The sequence below is a fragment of the Anopheles merus genome, chromosome 3R, assembly GCF_017562075.2.
Source record: "Anopheles merus strain MAF chromosome 3R, AmerM5.1, whole genome shotgun sequence".
NCBI lineage: Eukaryota > Metazoa > Arthropoda > Insecta > Diptera > Culicidae > Anopheles > Anopheles merus.
The window spans coordinates 12,168,052-12,183,621 of record NC_054084.1 but is presented as its reverse complement, the minus strand read 5'-3'; positions in this window follow the sequence as shown (position 1 = coordinate 12,183,621).

Genomic DNA, 15,570 nt, shown 5'->3' with positions numbered 1-15,570 from the left:
TTCCTTTTTTGTGAAACGAAATTGAGGATTTTTTTTTACCTAAAACCTCACGCACTGACTCATGTTCGATCACGTACATTACCGGGCATTGGTGGAACGGTTTGAGGGCATTCGTTTGGTCAAAGAATGAACAAAACCTTCGAAGGCGGACCCGTTTGTGGTGTAGGTGGTGTCCATGTTTGCTCGGGCGTTTGCTTACCAAAGCTCCAAAAAAGCGACGCAACGTTTGAAAAGAAATAAACAAACTTCAAACCAATCCTACGCACCGTCCTCGAACGCTAGAGCTGAAGCATCACACTCTTTCGGTGCTATTTGCGCCCGGAACCTAACCTGTGACAAATATCGTAAATCAACACCGTTCACACCCTGCTGTAAAGATGCGTTTGGTTTGGTTTTCTCTTCTGTCTCTCTCTCTCTCTCTCTCTCTCTCTCGCTCTCTCTCTCTCTCTCTCCGACTCCTAACATTCTTAAAGATTTCCGATGATCTAATGTAAAAACTGACACATTGTGCTGCCTTTGATAGTGTGGTCGCCATTTCACACATCTTATCATGCCGATGTGAACGTTCGTTTTAGTAAAGTTAGTGTCTTGCTTAGCGTGGTAAGTAGAAGCATGCTAGTAATTAGTCACACAAACACACACACACACACACACACACACACACACACACACACACACACACACACACACACACACACACAGAGGTGGGCTAGTAAACGTGCAATTAGTGGATTAATTCACACAGTGTATGCATGCATTCACTTAACGAATAGGTTTAGGGTTTTCATATCGATTTTCATGTTCTTCGCTTTTTGTTTTGCCTTTTTCTTATCCATTTTTTTATATTAAATTGTAATTTAGTTCTCAGTTTTTGTTTCTATTTCTTCTATTGGGCTTTCATGTTCGTTGCTTTTGTGCAAATGCGTTTTTTCCTTAATTTTAGGTTTAATAATTTGTTAATCAAGCATTATTAGTCTTTTTAGTACTTTTAGTGACACATTTGAAGTTAATTTTCATTATTTTTAGTTTTTTTCTTATCGTTGTTATTTTTATGTGAATTTCATCGCATTTTATATTTCCTTTTTTTAATTAAGAAGAAAAAAACGTCTTCTGTCTTATCCAAAAATGGAATATTTCTTTTCTGATAGAGTTTTGCCCATACTCTCCTCTCATTCTAACGTTTTTTAAACCTTAAAAAATGGCTTGTTTCCAACTCAAAATCTAATACGCACACTACATCATTCTAAACGTTTGCTGTACGTAACGCTCTGTGCAAAAGTGTTGAAACAATACAATCCAACACGCGGCCATTGCCTTGCGCCGTACTACAGGTTAGAATAAATGATTTCAGAACGCTCCAAAGGTCTAACGCACGTTTCGTGCGGTTCAACTTCCCCAAAACGAATTTCGTCCGATAAAGTGACCTCGAGCCATTCGCCGCTTTACGTTCCCATTTTCTAACACACACACACACACACGCACAGTTCAAAGCAGTATAATTACCTTCAACAATGTGCTGGAGCAATGGGGTGCCGTTGTGCAAAGCAAATAGCAACGCGCTCGCTTGCCTGCGCGCGTTCGTCATCGTACGCGATGGTGCCTGGTCCGCCTGCCATTACTAAACGCCATTTGCGAATAATACCGGAACCGAAGCTTGATGTGGGTTTTATCGCGGCATCGCGGGAGTGTTTTTTTTTTGGCTCTTCTCTTCTCTCCCCCACCCGCCTCCCATTACTGCTGTTCTCACGTCCTGCAACACGCTGCTCGAGTCTTAGAACGAGCGCGTGCGCGCTTTTGGTGACACAGCAGGTCGGGCCAAATGTCGGGCTCAAAACGTTACCACACAGTACGCACCACGGCCACGGCACACGGTCAAAACGCGGTCTCTCTAACACACCAATGCTGTAGCGCTCCGGCCGGCGTGTCTAGCGTGTGCGTGTGCTGACGTATCGGCACTTTTTTGACGTCAGACCCGGCCAGGCAGTGCAAACAGAACACCTTACTCTCGCTCTCTCTCTCTCTCGCTCTCGTGTCTATCTATCGGCGCTATCTCGTCCGTCGAACGGGCTCGCAAACGGGCACTTGTTCACACTCTGTTGGCTGGGTGGCAGTTTTTTTTTGCCTTTTTGACAGTAGAGTTTTTTACGAGACACAGTAATGTCGCCGTCGTCGCCAAAGCACACAAAAACACACAACTGTTCTGCCGGCTGTAGAAAGGGTCAGCCGGCGCACACCACTGGACCAACGTTCAGTTCGCTCAGCACTCAGGGCCAGCGCGATCACTGTCGATCCGCACCGATCGAGATCTTGTATCGTACTCCGAGCGTTCGACGGTGTTCGGCCGAATGTATATGGGCGCGACAGGCCTCCCCGAAACGAGCGGCCTCCACGCAGCCGCTTTCTCGGGCCTCTCTTTCGCTCACGTTCGTGCGCGAGCGCGTCAAAAGCACCGGGGGAGCTGCCTGCCGCGGGGGAACGAACATCGATGTAAAAAGCTCGCACCCGGCCCCGAGACGCCGTGAAGCAGAACCATCGCTGGTGCGGTGCTGGTGTGAAAGAGAGCGAGTACACGAGTGCGAGAGCACTTTTGCATAATTATACGTGCGTTAGGTTCGTTCCCCCGTTGGCCGTGATGGAGTTGCGTACGCATCTTTCTCACCTGCTGCGTCGCGCACCGCTTAAGTCGCGACCGGTTCGTGCGGCTACGACGACGATGGCGCAGCGCGTAGCGGCAGTGGTATTGGTGTGCGCACGGAACACGTGTATGGGTATGGGCAGCTTTCAAGACGATGCGAGGTGTACCGGTGCTTGCACCTGTGCAGTCTGTCGCTCTAACAAAACAGTTTACATTTTGTTTAGTTAAAAGGTTAAAGAAGTTGTAATTCATTGATATTTTCTTACAAAGTACCCCCGAATTACGTTGTCAAATGTTATAAATCTTAAGATCAATGAGTTCCACAAGTCCACATGTTGTTAAAAAAATAAATAAAATAAAAAAGGATATGCGTCCCTCGTAACGCAACGCACACGAAGTAAACCGACAACCTGAATTGAACCATGCACCTGTGACCACACATACACATGTGCGTACTACCGTGGTCAAACGGTTCTGGTTGACCGAATCGGTCAACGAGCAACGAACACAAACAAGTTATAGTGATACAATTCCATCCTGCTCGAAAGCCTTCCTCTACCGAAAGCAGCAAGGATCTGTAGCCATTGAGAAAAGCACGTGGTTGCACAGGTGTGTCACACGTGGTTTTCGGTGCAGTTGCAGCAGCAGCATTTCCTTGTGCCTTTCCCGTCTCGTTTCGGTCTGCCCGATCCTGACACTAATGTGGCGGAAAGATTGATCGCTAACCACGTGCACGAGCTTTGGAAGTTCGATGCACCAACAGCTGTTTCATATTTATGACGGCTGCGTGCAGCGAACTGGTGAATGCTCGTTTTCGAATGACGCTAACCAGCATTCGAGATAGCATCTTCGTCTATTGTTTAGCTACGCCATCGAGATGTGTAACAAAGATTAGAGCTTGTTTTAGAATAATAGACAGAGTAACGAGAGAGAGAAAGAGGAAATTTGTGTCACTCTGCTTCACAGCATGACGTTTCATAAAGTTTCTAATTTTGTGCGTTGCTCAAAAACATACAAAATGACATGTTGGGATACGAAATTGTATTTGATAATCCAAAAAACAAGCAAGACAAAACAACACCTACTAACACGTTGGTTGCTGGTTACAAGGCGTAACAAACTTCAAAGTGAATGATGCACATGATTAACAGGCGTTTAACACGAGCAACAACAACAGTGAGCCACCGATGAAAATGACCATGAAGCGCACGGTAGGAATTTGTTTAATAAAATTGAAATTATGATACTTTGTTTGATGATCTGTAGCACCAAACGGCGTGTACGAACAGACCTGTCCGTTGAAGGTGCGATTGCATGATGAATAAATTAATGGTATGTGTACTACTTTCTCTTCGGTTATAATCGATTGAAGCACGAGTGGTAAGGAATTTTGTTTTTCCATTTATGCTTGCTTTATATTTATGTTGTGTAGACAAATAAGTTTGGAGTGATCAGTTTAAGTTCATCCTTTAAAATTAAAATAACTCATGTGAACCAATATTTATTATACTTGATAATTTTATGCTCGATGGCGTTGATGCTTCACCTATCAATACATAGTGTGACATATGAATTGTGATGTATACATAAGGAGTTGAAGACTTTGCTTCCGAAGAGTCAGTAGCAGAGGTCATCCAAACATTAGAATTACCAGGTCAGATCTGGAAAAAAACCATGTCCAACCATGTTCATGTATACAAATTGTATGGATCCTTGGTGTCTGTACTATTCATGTGCTTAATTTTTAACAATATTTTGCTTTTTTAAAATAAAATCTTTTGCTACTTTGTCTAACTGGCCTTACTTGTTGCTACCATTCCGAATTATTTAAAAATGCAAATCTTTTCGATTCGTTTTAATGTATTGTTTTCCATTTCAGTTTCCAATAAGAACAGCATCATTAGCCACTTGTGAAATGGGTTTCAACAGCATTTTGAAATTTCCACCTTTAAGAGAAGTTAATATTATGGCAAGCTATAGTGATCGATGCTTGTTGCCAGGTATTTCAAACGCTTCAACATCGTACCAAAGTTAATCAAAGTGTTTTTGTCAGCAAATTGTTGAAGAATGAATTGAATGCACATTCCCTACTAGGAAAGCCTAACATTTATGCAGCTGCTAGAACCCTTAATTAGGTAATGCCTGAATTGAATATAAGGCAATAAAATACTCGATATATAGTGAGTAATTCTGTACATTTATCATGTTGCAGGTCATCGATGTATTATCTTATTCTGTAACGTTTTTAAGCGATTAAAGAGTGATTATGAAAAGTCAAAAGGTGTCAAAAATGTATCCCTAAGTTAGCTCAGTTAGCTATTATTTATCACGAATTATAAGCATCGAACATAACACGAAAATAAATAATTAATAAAATAAAATCCAATTTGCAACTAGTTTCAGTTGATGATTATCTTCGTCGTTAGTCTGTGCTACTCCAACAAGCAGCTCAAGCAGTGCATAATCACTGTCTTATTCAATCACTAGCTAGTACGTTATGCACCAAAATCCATAATGAAATCGATTTCCATCGTTTACTAAATTAATTCACCTCTTCAGCCTGTGACTTCAGCCGCCTCGGAACCAGGAACAGCTTAAACGGCTCAACTCTCCCAAATCCAACCCAATCCGACACGATTTCTCTCGTCACAAAACGGTTTTCCAGTATCCTTTGCATAAAAGGATTTCATCCGCCACAGCTGTAACAGCTTCCAACTCTATTCCACCTTATCCGATCGCGCCAGCGAAAGATAAACCGTGAAAAAGAGGGACCATACCCGAACGTACCATGTCGATCACGTCCCAATATGCTAAACGTACCGGTCGGAATTGTACGTTGGCCACACTTTCCATCGCTCGACAAGCGAAAAAAAGAATTGTGTATAAAATAAACGGCACGTGGAAAATGGCCAAAGCGTCACAACCGTTTAGCGGGAGGAAAGCCATGAAAATTATTCCCCACCTCAGCAGTTTCTGTTGTTTTGCGCAGATTTTTTGGGCTCCGACGACGATCGGCCGGCGATGATTTCCACCATTTTCATGGTTCGACGTGGTGGTGGTTTATGCGGATCAGACGGGGAAAGGGGCTCCAATTAAATTCAGCGCCGCGTTCAGCACGAGCGTATCAAATCGAGCGATTGTGTGCGTTTGCTTTGCGTCCCCGCACTCGATCCCGATGCATGACGCATACGATCTCTCTCTCTTTCTCTATCTCTCCATCACACTCTCGCGAGCTGTTTTTCACCATTTCAGTGAAAAGCTTTGGCTGGAGGTAAAAAGTTTTGTTATGATGTGTCTAGCGACCGGGCGAGCGAGTGTGTAATTAAAAATTTAATATTATAAACCATCAAACCAGAGCGGGTTGAAACTTACGGGGCCGGAACGGTGGCCAACCAGCGAAGCAAGCATCGTGGTTGCTCTGCAGCCCCCTATCCTCTGCTTTTGGGGTGGTTCAGAAGAAAACAAAAACAGCAAAGAGCTGTAAGAGGAGGCTCGGTGGGCGACTTTCCTTAGTGACGAATGAGTGCTTTTCTCGTAGCGTCGTCGGTGGTACAATACGTGGGTACGTGGGGCCTCGGTTGATGTTAATCGAGGCTCGGTTAATTAGAATAACGACAATCGTGCGCACACTCTCGGTACTGAGGGGTAGGAAGGATAGCAAAGATAATGGCAGCCAACAGGGTACGGATCTTAGCGAAGCAGAACCGTTGTGCAGTATGCAACCGTGGACGAAGAGTTCAACAGGTTGTTGTTTGGTATGGTGTTCATCCTCCGGCAACTGTGCCGAAGCTTTCCGAAGATCTACTGTTGTGTTTTGCCCCATCCTTAACACTTCGCAAGCAAGCGGCTTCATCAGATGCGTGTAAAACATGCAACGCCACTTCATGGTGAGATGAAATCTAAATAACTTTAGCTATTTTCTTCAGGTTTGAGGTATGATTTATTGTGTAATGTGAAATGATTTGGAGCAGAAACAATATATTCACCTTTTTTATTTTTATTTTAACACCTTGCTTTGACCAGCAAAACACGGGGATGTGTTTTACATAGTCAATGTGTTGGGCACTAAAATATGGTTGGATATATTGTAAAGGTGGCTTCAAAGGCGATGATGATAATGATTGCCGTAAAAAGGTTTTCACACTGATATCATCTAATTTATGGTATGAAAAATATAGTTTTAAGTGTACAGAGATAAGCCAAATCACAGAGCATTCCACACAAGAGTTCCTTTGAGAGAACTATACGAAAATGTTTTGTTTGATTTTCACGTTTTACCCGTCCAGATATTGTTTGTCTACACTATAATACACCTTAACCGAAGCAAATCATGATCAAATTGACCACCACAAATATATATTTTTTTTGGTATTTTAAACATTTTAGATACTTAACCTTACACTTCGCTTCGTTTGTTAATTGTAAGAATTGTTGTTGAGGCTAGTCTTATCGTTGATTTATTCACCATCTCAGCCATTATTTCAAAGGATAAACAGTGGTCTACTAATCTCCTTAATTTGGCTCCATTGTAGAGACTCTATTTCTATGAATACACTATCTAAAATCCCAAAAAAGTGAATGTTCCGGATACCATTCTCATCACATGGTGAGCATCCACTGTACATACACTTCGCTTGAAGGCAAAGTACAACGCGGAAATCTCCTTTTTTGTTTAATTTTTCAGTAGGCATCCAAAGGAACATGTTCCATTTATGGACAAAACGACCCACTGCAAATTGTGGGTAAGATTAAGAAATGTTAGTATAGACCTGATCGACTTCTATGTATCGGCGGTCACAGATCGTCTTTGTTTTTGTGTTGCCTAGGGTTGTAAGTCAAAGCTAAGCAATGTTAAAATTCACAATAGTTTTCCATTTTCTCTTCTAGTTATTTTTTTTTTATTTTCGAGAAATTCTCGAGTCATAGAATACACGACACAAAAATTGGTGTAAGGTAAGGAGATACATCAGATAGCAACAATTTTATTGAATTTCAGACCCACAGTGTTTCAGTTATTGCTTCCATTTCGTAGAAACGTTTGGCAAACGTTAGTAAATGTTGCTTCGAGCCGAACTTTTTACTCAGGATTTTACCTACATTTCACATTTCAGTCAGATGTTGGTGGAAAGTAGATACATAGAACGGACATTTGATTGTAGAACTAGATAGTAGAGTCGAACTATTAATCTTGGTACCATTGAATTAAGAAGGAGCAAATCAGATCAATCAAAGCTCTCTGTAACTACGAGTAGGTGGGCTTAGAAGACATCCCAAGATGTGTAGTCCTCTGCTCTCTGATTGACACCGTGTAATAGATGTGTTTGAACAGCAATCAACACCATCCCACAATGTATTGGACGATCATTCGAGTTGAATTCCATTAGGTAAGAGTCTTTCCGATCGGTTTGTATACATTCCTCCTCCTCACAGGCAAACCTTCCCACGAATCGATCGTTCGATAACGGCATAATCGATTTCATTAATCTCTCCTCACTTCACGCATTTACCACAAGCAAGCTGTACTCTCGCCCGGCCTCCGTGCGCACAATCATTCCCATATGTTCTATACCTCACAGCTGTGCACGATATCGATCACCCATCCAAACAGGTGCTTGAACGATGGAAGGTGTACATAATCCTTTCGATTGCTGCTTCAAGCTCATCCGTTGCGTGTTTTGTTTGTAACCCATTCGAACCACACTAAACGGTCATCCAGATGAAGAGAGGGAGAGCAAGAGAGATAGAGAGAGATCGGACAAGAGTCGTGTAAACACACTTTTGCCCAAGTGGAGGCCTCCATTTCACGTTGCAACAAAACGGCGATCGCACTGCCATCGATCGTAATTTATGCGTGCGTTAAATGCTGAGAACGGCTCTCGAGAGCAGAGCCGCTTCCACCGTTCCCCAAAGCCTCTGAGAACAAGTTCCACCGGGATAATGGCACACCACGGGGTAAAGACCCGAGCCGTTTGGCCGACGCCGGTGTCTAGCCGGTGCCACATTTTCCGGGTATAATGATCAATTTCCCATCCACCGTACCGGAACCGCTGGAGCAGCTGCGGCGATGCGTTGGTGAAGAATTTTAATTACCAAAACCATTGGAAACTGTCGAATGGTTGTGGTCGTCGGGTTGGCAATGTACCACGTACGAGCAGAGCCCGCGGTCGATCCGGGGCGCGTACTGTGATACTGCCCAAGGAGGGAATGAAACTGTTTTCCACCGTTGGTTTTGTTTTGGTGCTTTTTTGGGGGGCTTTGCTACCATTTCTTACTCTTGTTTGCTTTGCAGTATGGACAACTTTAGATTGATTCCGCGTCGGCCAGGAAAATTGAAGGGTAGAAGTGTTTTATTGCCTTTTTGATGTATTTTATCGTTAAATTATCCGGCGAATCGGTTAAGGGGGCCGCGTTCGTTACACGGCTGAAACTCATGTGAAGCATTTATACGCACATCCGGTCGTTGCAAACCATGGTCGGGCTGATTATTACTGCCAGACGAATGAAAACGAGGTGAAACAAAAACAATTACATTGCACAATATTATGTGATGATATTTTTTCTCGTTTATATATATATATATATATATATATATATATATATATATATATATATATATATATATATATATATATATATATATATATATATATATATATATATATATACATATATATATACATATATATATATATATATATATATATATATATATATATATATATATATATATTCAAACTGAGCCAATAATTACGTTTACATCTTCTTAGTTCCGGGTAGTTAATTAGTGAAATTAAAGTATTTACTTGATCTCTTATCTTAATGAATTTTCAAAAACTGAAAACGTTGTGCAACAATTGCATCTTACATTTCATATTCTTAGAAACATTTCGTCTTTTTTTATCAAAAGCACCAACATGCACTGCGGAGGCAAAACAAAAGTCCCACCAAACCATCCATCATCCTCTTGTGCTAGCTGTTGACCCTTAACCCCTCAAGCGGCAACCATAGGTCATACCCTGTGTGCTGTAGTTAACCCTTCCGAGTTACACGAACCATTACCACGAAAACTAAACTAGTTGGTAGGCTGATGACACAGCGAACCGTTCCGCTCGAACAAGGTGTCAGATTGGGGTGGATTACCACCCTGGCGGTGGGGTTTTCTCGGGAAGAAAGTCGTGTGAATGTTTTGCGATGTGTTTGGTGTGTGTCTGTGTCTCTGTATTCATAAGCTCGCAATAAATCATGTGTCCAACAGGGAGTTGAACGTCGGATAGTTTAACATAGACAGCAGACACAGGTATTTGTTTGAGAAAGTAAGAACTTTATTAATTAATTGCAGAGTATATGCGTGCGTATTTGCAACTCTAAAAAAACTTATGGAAAAAAAACTTAATCGACCTTTTTATTATAATACAGTCACAACATTCCGTGAAAGCTCCAAGTACTCCGAATTGTTCACCAACAACGGGAAGAGATCAAAAAGGTGAACAAAACGTGCTCCATTACAAATGTTCAAGGGAGCTGAGAACAGTTTGTCATTGCTAGCAAAGCATCACAGCGTCAGTGTATTCTCCGGCAGGCAGAATGTAAAAGTTCCCATCGTTTGCAGCGAGCAGAAGTTAAGCTTGCGTTCTCATGAACTGGAAGACGAGCAGCTGCTACAGACGAAGTTGCGTGACTTGATGGTGCTAGCGAACACCAAAAGGTCAGAGCAGTGTATTAAATTATCCGTAGACATTTCTGGAGCCTTGGTGACGATTTCGAAGCAAATCATGGAGCAAAGGGAAGAACTTAGGCAAATACTCGGAATATCATAATATCATAATTTATATAAGACATAAAAGAGGATAATTTAAACACGCAAGAAGGCATTTCTAGCCACTCTGTTTCTTAAGATGATCAGTTTCTGATTTATTACAATGTTTTATTAGTTATCACGTTTTTGTTTATAGTATAATAACAATATAAAAGATGCTAACATTGGTACAGGGATTACAGTAAGGAATCGTAAGTTGAATCCAAAATAGGATTTAAACTACCTTCGGAGGCGCAAATTTTTTGAAATAGGAACTGAAAAAAATTACAAAAAATTGTGTTGAAATAAGTTGGTTTATCGATGGGTCCTAAAATAAAGAACGCAAGAATAAAGATTTAAGAATTAAGGTTAGAAATAGAGTAGGCATTATTCAGAACAATCAGAATTATTCAAAATTGTGAAAGACACAAATTAAGTCAGCAATCAGGGACAGATTCCGAAATTGAAACTATCGACAAAGATTAGAATTAACACGAAAAGTCCGAGTGGCTTTTAGGTTTCCTGAACTGCGCAAGAATAACGACTGGATTTTGGTAAGAGCTCCACCCTCACGTTCTGTAAAATAAACACTGTTAAGAAATCAGCCAGATAATACATCATTGTAATAGAACAAAAAGCATAATTTTTGTGTAGACGTCATGACTTGATACCAACGGAACCTTTTTTTTTTTCTTTTATCTTAAAACTGTTATACTTTGAATGCTTAAAAAATATTATGTTATCATGTTTTTGTTTATAGTATAATAACGAGATAAAAGATGCTAACATTACACAGGGATTACAGGGTACAGGGATTAAAGTAAGGAACCGTAAGGAGAATCCAAAAAAGGATTTAAACTACCTTCGGAGGCGCAAGTTTTTTTAAATAGGAACTGAAAAGATTCCAAAAAATCGTGTTAAAGTAAGATGGTTCATCGATGGGTCCTAAAATAAAAAAACCCAAGAATAAAGATTCAAGAATTAAGGTTAGAAATAGAGTAGGGATTATTCAGAACAATCAGAATTATTCAAAATTGTGAAAGACACAAATTAAGTCAGCAATCAGGGACAGATTCCGAAATTGAAACTATCGACAAAGATTAGAATTAACACGAAAAGTCCGAGTGGCTTTTAGGTTTCCTGAACTGCGCAAGAATAACGACTGGATTTTGGTAAGAGCTCCACCCTCACGTTCTGTAAAATAAACACTGTTAAGAAATCAGCCAGATAATACATCATTGTAATAGAACAAAAAGCATAATTTTTGTGTAGACGTCATGACTTGATACCAACGGAACCTTTTTTTTTTCTTTTATCTTAAAACTGTTATACTTTGAATGCTAAAAAAATATTATGTTATCATATAACATGATATGATATCATATATGACATATAACGATAAAGGTCTATTGGATGAATTGAATCATCGAAACGCTTTCTACAGTGAGAAAATTATGTAATTACTAGAGACTATTTGAATTAATAGTTTAATGTGATAACATTTTACCCACTCAAACCCATTTGGCCCGACACTATAGCGTCTTTCGTGTGTAGGTGCTCACTAACGGCAATCGTCTGAAGTTTACTACGCACAAAGAAACGATCCCCGAGGAAGGCGAACAGAAAACAAGCAAAAAAATAACGCAGATCATCAAAATGCAGCAGGTACGCACACCACCGGTCTTATTATCATCCTTCTAAAGCGCCAAAATTGAGATGGTTCAAGATGCTTCCTCAAAAAACTGATTCGGCACTCTCAAATGGGAGAAAAAGAATAGAAATAAGGCACAAATAAAAAGGCCGCCACTATCTTTCGCCACTGCCGGTCTTCTGAGCTTCTGAGTGGCCTATCAACGGGCGGGTAGGTGAAGCGCGGCGCAAAGGAAGGAAAACTTCCGGTAAAATATCAATTATCAGAGGGAGATGGAAATTATTTACCATTACTGGGCAAAATATTGAGATTGAGTGGTGGAAACGGATTCGGGCGGTTTCGGTGTTTTTCTGCGCACTGCGCTTAAATTGCGCACGGTCGATGATCGCCTGGCACACGAAGCGCACCACCCCCGGTAAGGCTGGGAGACGAAAGGAAAACTCCCGAAAAAAATAAAACCTCCCCAAGCCAACGGCCAATTGGGAAGCATGGCTGGTGGGTTGCGTCTGTGCGGATGTTGGATGCGATAATCTTACGACGGGAAGCCGGTGCGCGTCGTACTCGTGGAAGGCTGATTGAGCACTGGCGGCTTGGTGCAATCACCCGACCCGGTGCGGGTAATTTCTTCCTGGCCTGTTGGATTACCGAAACCCGGTAGCGGGCCGGTGAGGTGTGTAAGAACAATAAAACATATCGTCCTGATGGTTTGTTGATGTTTTTCTCCGTGGCTCGAGAAAGCGCAGCAAGAAAAGGTATTGTACACAAATCGAATTTTAAGCTACATAGTACATGTTTCTATAGCTGGATAACTAAGTGATCATTTTGCAACATCAATTTCGAATTGAAATCACTTATAAATTTTGTAAAAAAAAATTTAAAAATTTATTCAGAGCTTCTATCAATTTCCTTCACACAAAAAAAAACCCGGATAGCAATTCACCATTCAACCGCATTTGCCAATATGGAACCATTATCTTTGCTCCTGTTCACCCCTACCCAAACCAAATGGGCACTTCCACTGTCGGTAGCTGCAAATTGTGCTTGCGTTTCTTTTCGATCCTCAATTGCCTTTTTATTTGCCGCCCTTTTTTGTGTGCGTGCCATGTTATGGGGGATGTTAGCAGTGGTGGATGGTTCAATACTGCGATTGGATAAATCCGGTCAGCGGTCGGGTTATACCGGATGGTGGTGATGAGGATGATGATGTTGCAGAGGTTAAAGTTGCTAATGATACTATTAAATCTGTTGGAGGAAATCATTTTGTGCGTGTGATTGTTGCAGCAAAGCTGGAAAGATGAAGACATTATGGATGTGGGTATGCTTGAAGTCATACGAAGTCTGCGAGAGTAGAATCTTGAACGGAAGTCTTTGTACTTAATGTACTATAAGATAATCAAGATATACGCACAAATCTATGATATACATTGTTTTCATAATCCAATCATAGTAATGATAACATATTTGCGGTAAGAACCGAACTACTGTAGTACCCTTTCATGATTTAAGCTAGAAAGCTCAAATGTCAGTGGCACAATATGCACCATCCGACAGTATTAGTAATAGTAAGTAGTAAACAGTTGACAGTATCCTTCCGCAATATAGGATGTCGACGATTTTGGGCAGAAAAAATCTGTTGAAATCGGGTTTGTTTCAGATTTTTCTATTAGAAATGAGTTAAAATACTTGAATTAATTTTTAAAACATCGTTTCAAACTGTCTTCTGACCTTTCTTTCAGCAAAAATGATTCGGGAGATATCATGCTTTAGAAAAACAGTCACATTCTTCACGTTCTAATAGCGTGAGTAGCTAACGAGAAATTAATGTTTCCTCCCCAATTTGCTTTAAGATTACTTAAAGAAAATAAAACACAGAAGAATTGATAATTTCAACATCAACAAACAATAATACTATTCATTGTCTGAATCTGAAGAAGTCTGAAGTCTGAAAAAATTGAGAAGAAGTTTGAATTGCTGATTTGCTTGATTTGATGCTTTGGTTTCTTCATTTAACCTTTATGAGGTGAGCAGCCCAAGTAGCGATGGGATGCAATCAAATTTGGCAACTTTCCCTATAAATGTGTGTCCCTTGCCCCTCATACCGGACTAGATGCTTATTATTCGGACTAGAATCTTTACAACATCGAAGAATGACGGCACAGTGTATTTCCCTTCCCAAGGTTATAACAGCGATTATTGACGCCCCGTCTATTCTAATGCATGTTCACTTCTTAGCTCTAAGTGGTCTTTAAGGAACAAGGTAACTTTTACGACTAGACTTCAGGACTACTCTACATTGCTCCAGCGATGCAGTACTCCAAACGATGAATTCTTATAACGCTCTAGGGCACGAAGTTGATTTTCATATGGCGATTAATCAACTAAGAACTTGTTTAAGACAGCTTTTCTGACGATTATTTCATGTTCTGTGTAGCTATTTATTTTTCTATTTATTTCACTCTTTTCTAACGTTCAATTCAATGGTGTCTGTTAAAGCTAAGAATGGTTTTGTAATGTGTTATGTAGGCAAAACGTGCTCGATAAATTAATAAATAGATAGATAAATAAATAAATAAATGAAAAAAGAATGAATGATAGTTATCCTTAAAAACAACAGTGAATAAATGCAAAAAATCAATTAAAATCCCATAAAAGTAGATTGGCCATTTTCATGTCAGACTTTACTTGTTTATTTCCTTGCTGACCAGCTTTTTCAAAAGATGCTTTCAAAGATGTACATCCATACACAAATATAGCTGAAAAAATACAATCTAAAACTTCCGCATCGAGCGGGAACAAAACAGTGTCCGAACTTTACGGTCCGTTTTGATCCATTTCCCCGGTCACCGTTTCTTACGCGGGGAGGGAAATCATCTTCAGCAAAAAACCAACCTATCATTGGGCAAATCGTTATTGGATTGAAAACATTCCCATTTCCATCGATCGCTATGCAACAATGGAGCAAAGCCATCGCGATCAATAATCACCCACCAGAAGCAACCGATTGGTTGTTGCATTATTGGAACGATTCTAGGATTTCCTTTCCTCCCACCTCACATACAAGAACAAAGCCATTCACACACACACACACACACACACACACACACACTCCGATCTACACCCGTGTTTCTTGGGTGGCAATTTCAGGGTGGGTAGCACAGACAACCCGGGTGGGAAGCGAAAGCTGTGGGAGTTCGTTTGGTTTTGATTTCCTTCCGATCCGGACGGACCGCTCCCACGGACATGATCGAGAAAACGCTTCCTCCCTCTTCCAAGCACATACAACTCGCTTCGCATCCCCCTTATTCGTCCTGCTCCATCATTAAACCATTCACAACGCCAACAACGGACAGCAACAAACACACACACACAACAAAAAGTACAGCCGAGCTTTGGTACCATTTTTCTCCGGCAAACGCAACGAAACACATTCTCCACAGTTGTTTGTTGTGGCATGATTGTTTCCCGGCTGAATTTGTAGGCACATTCCGC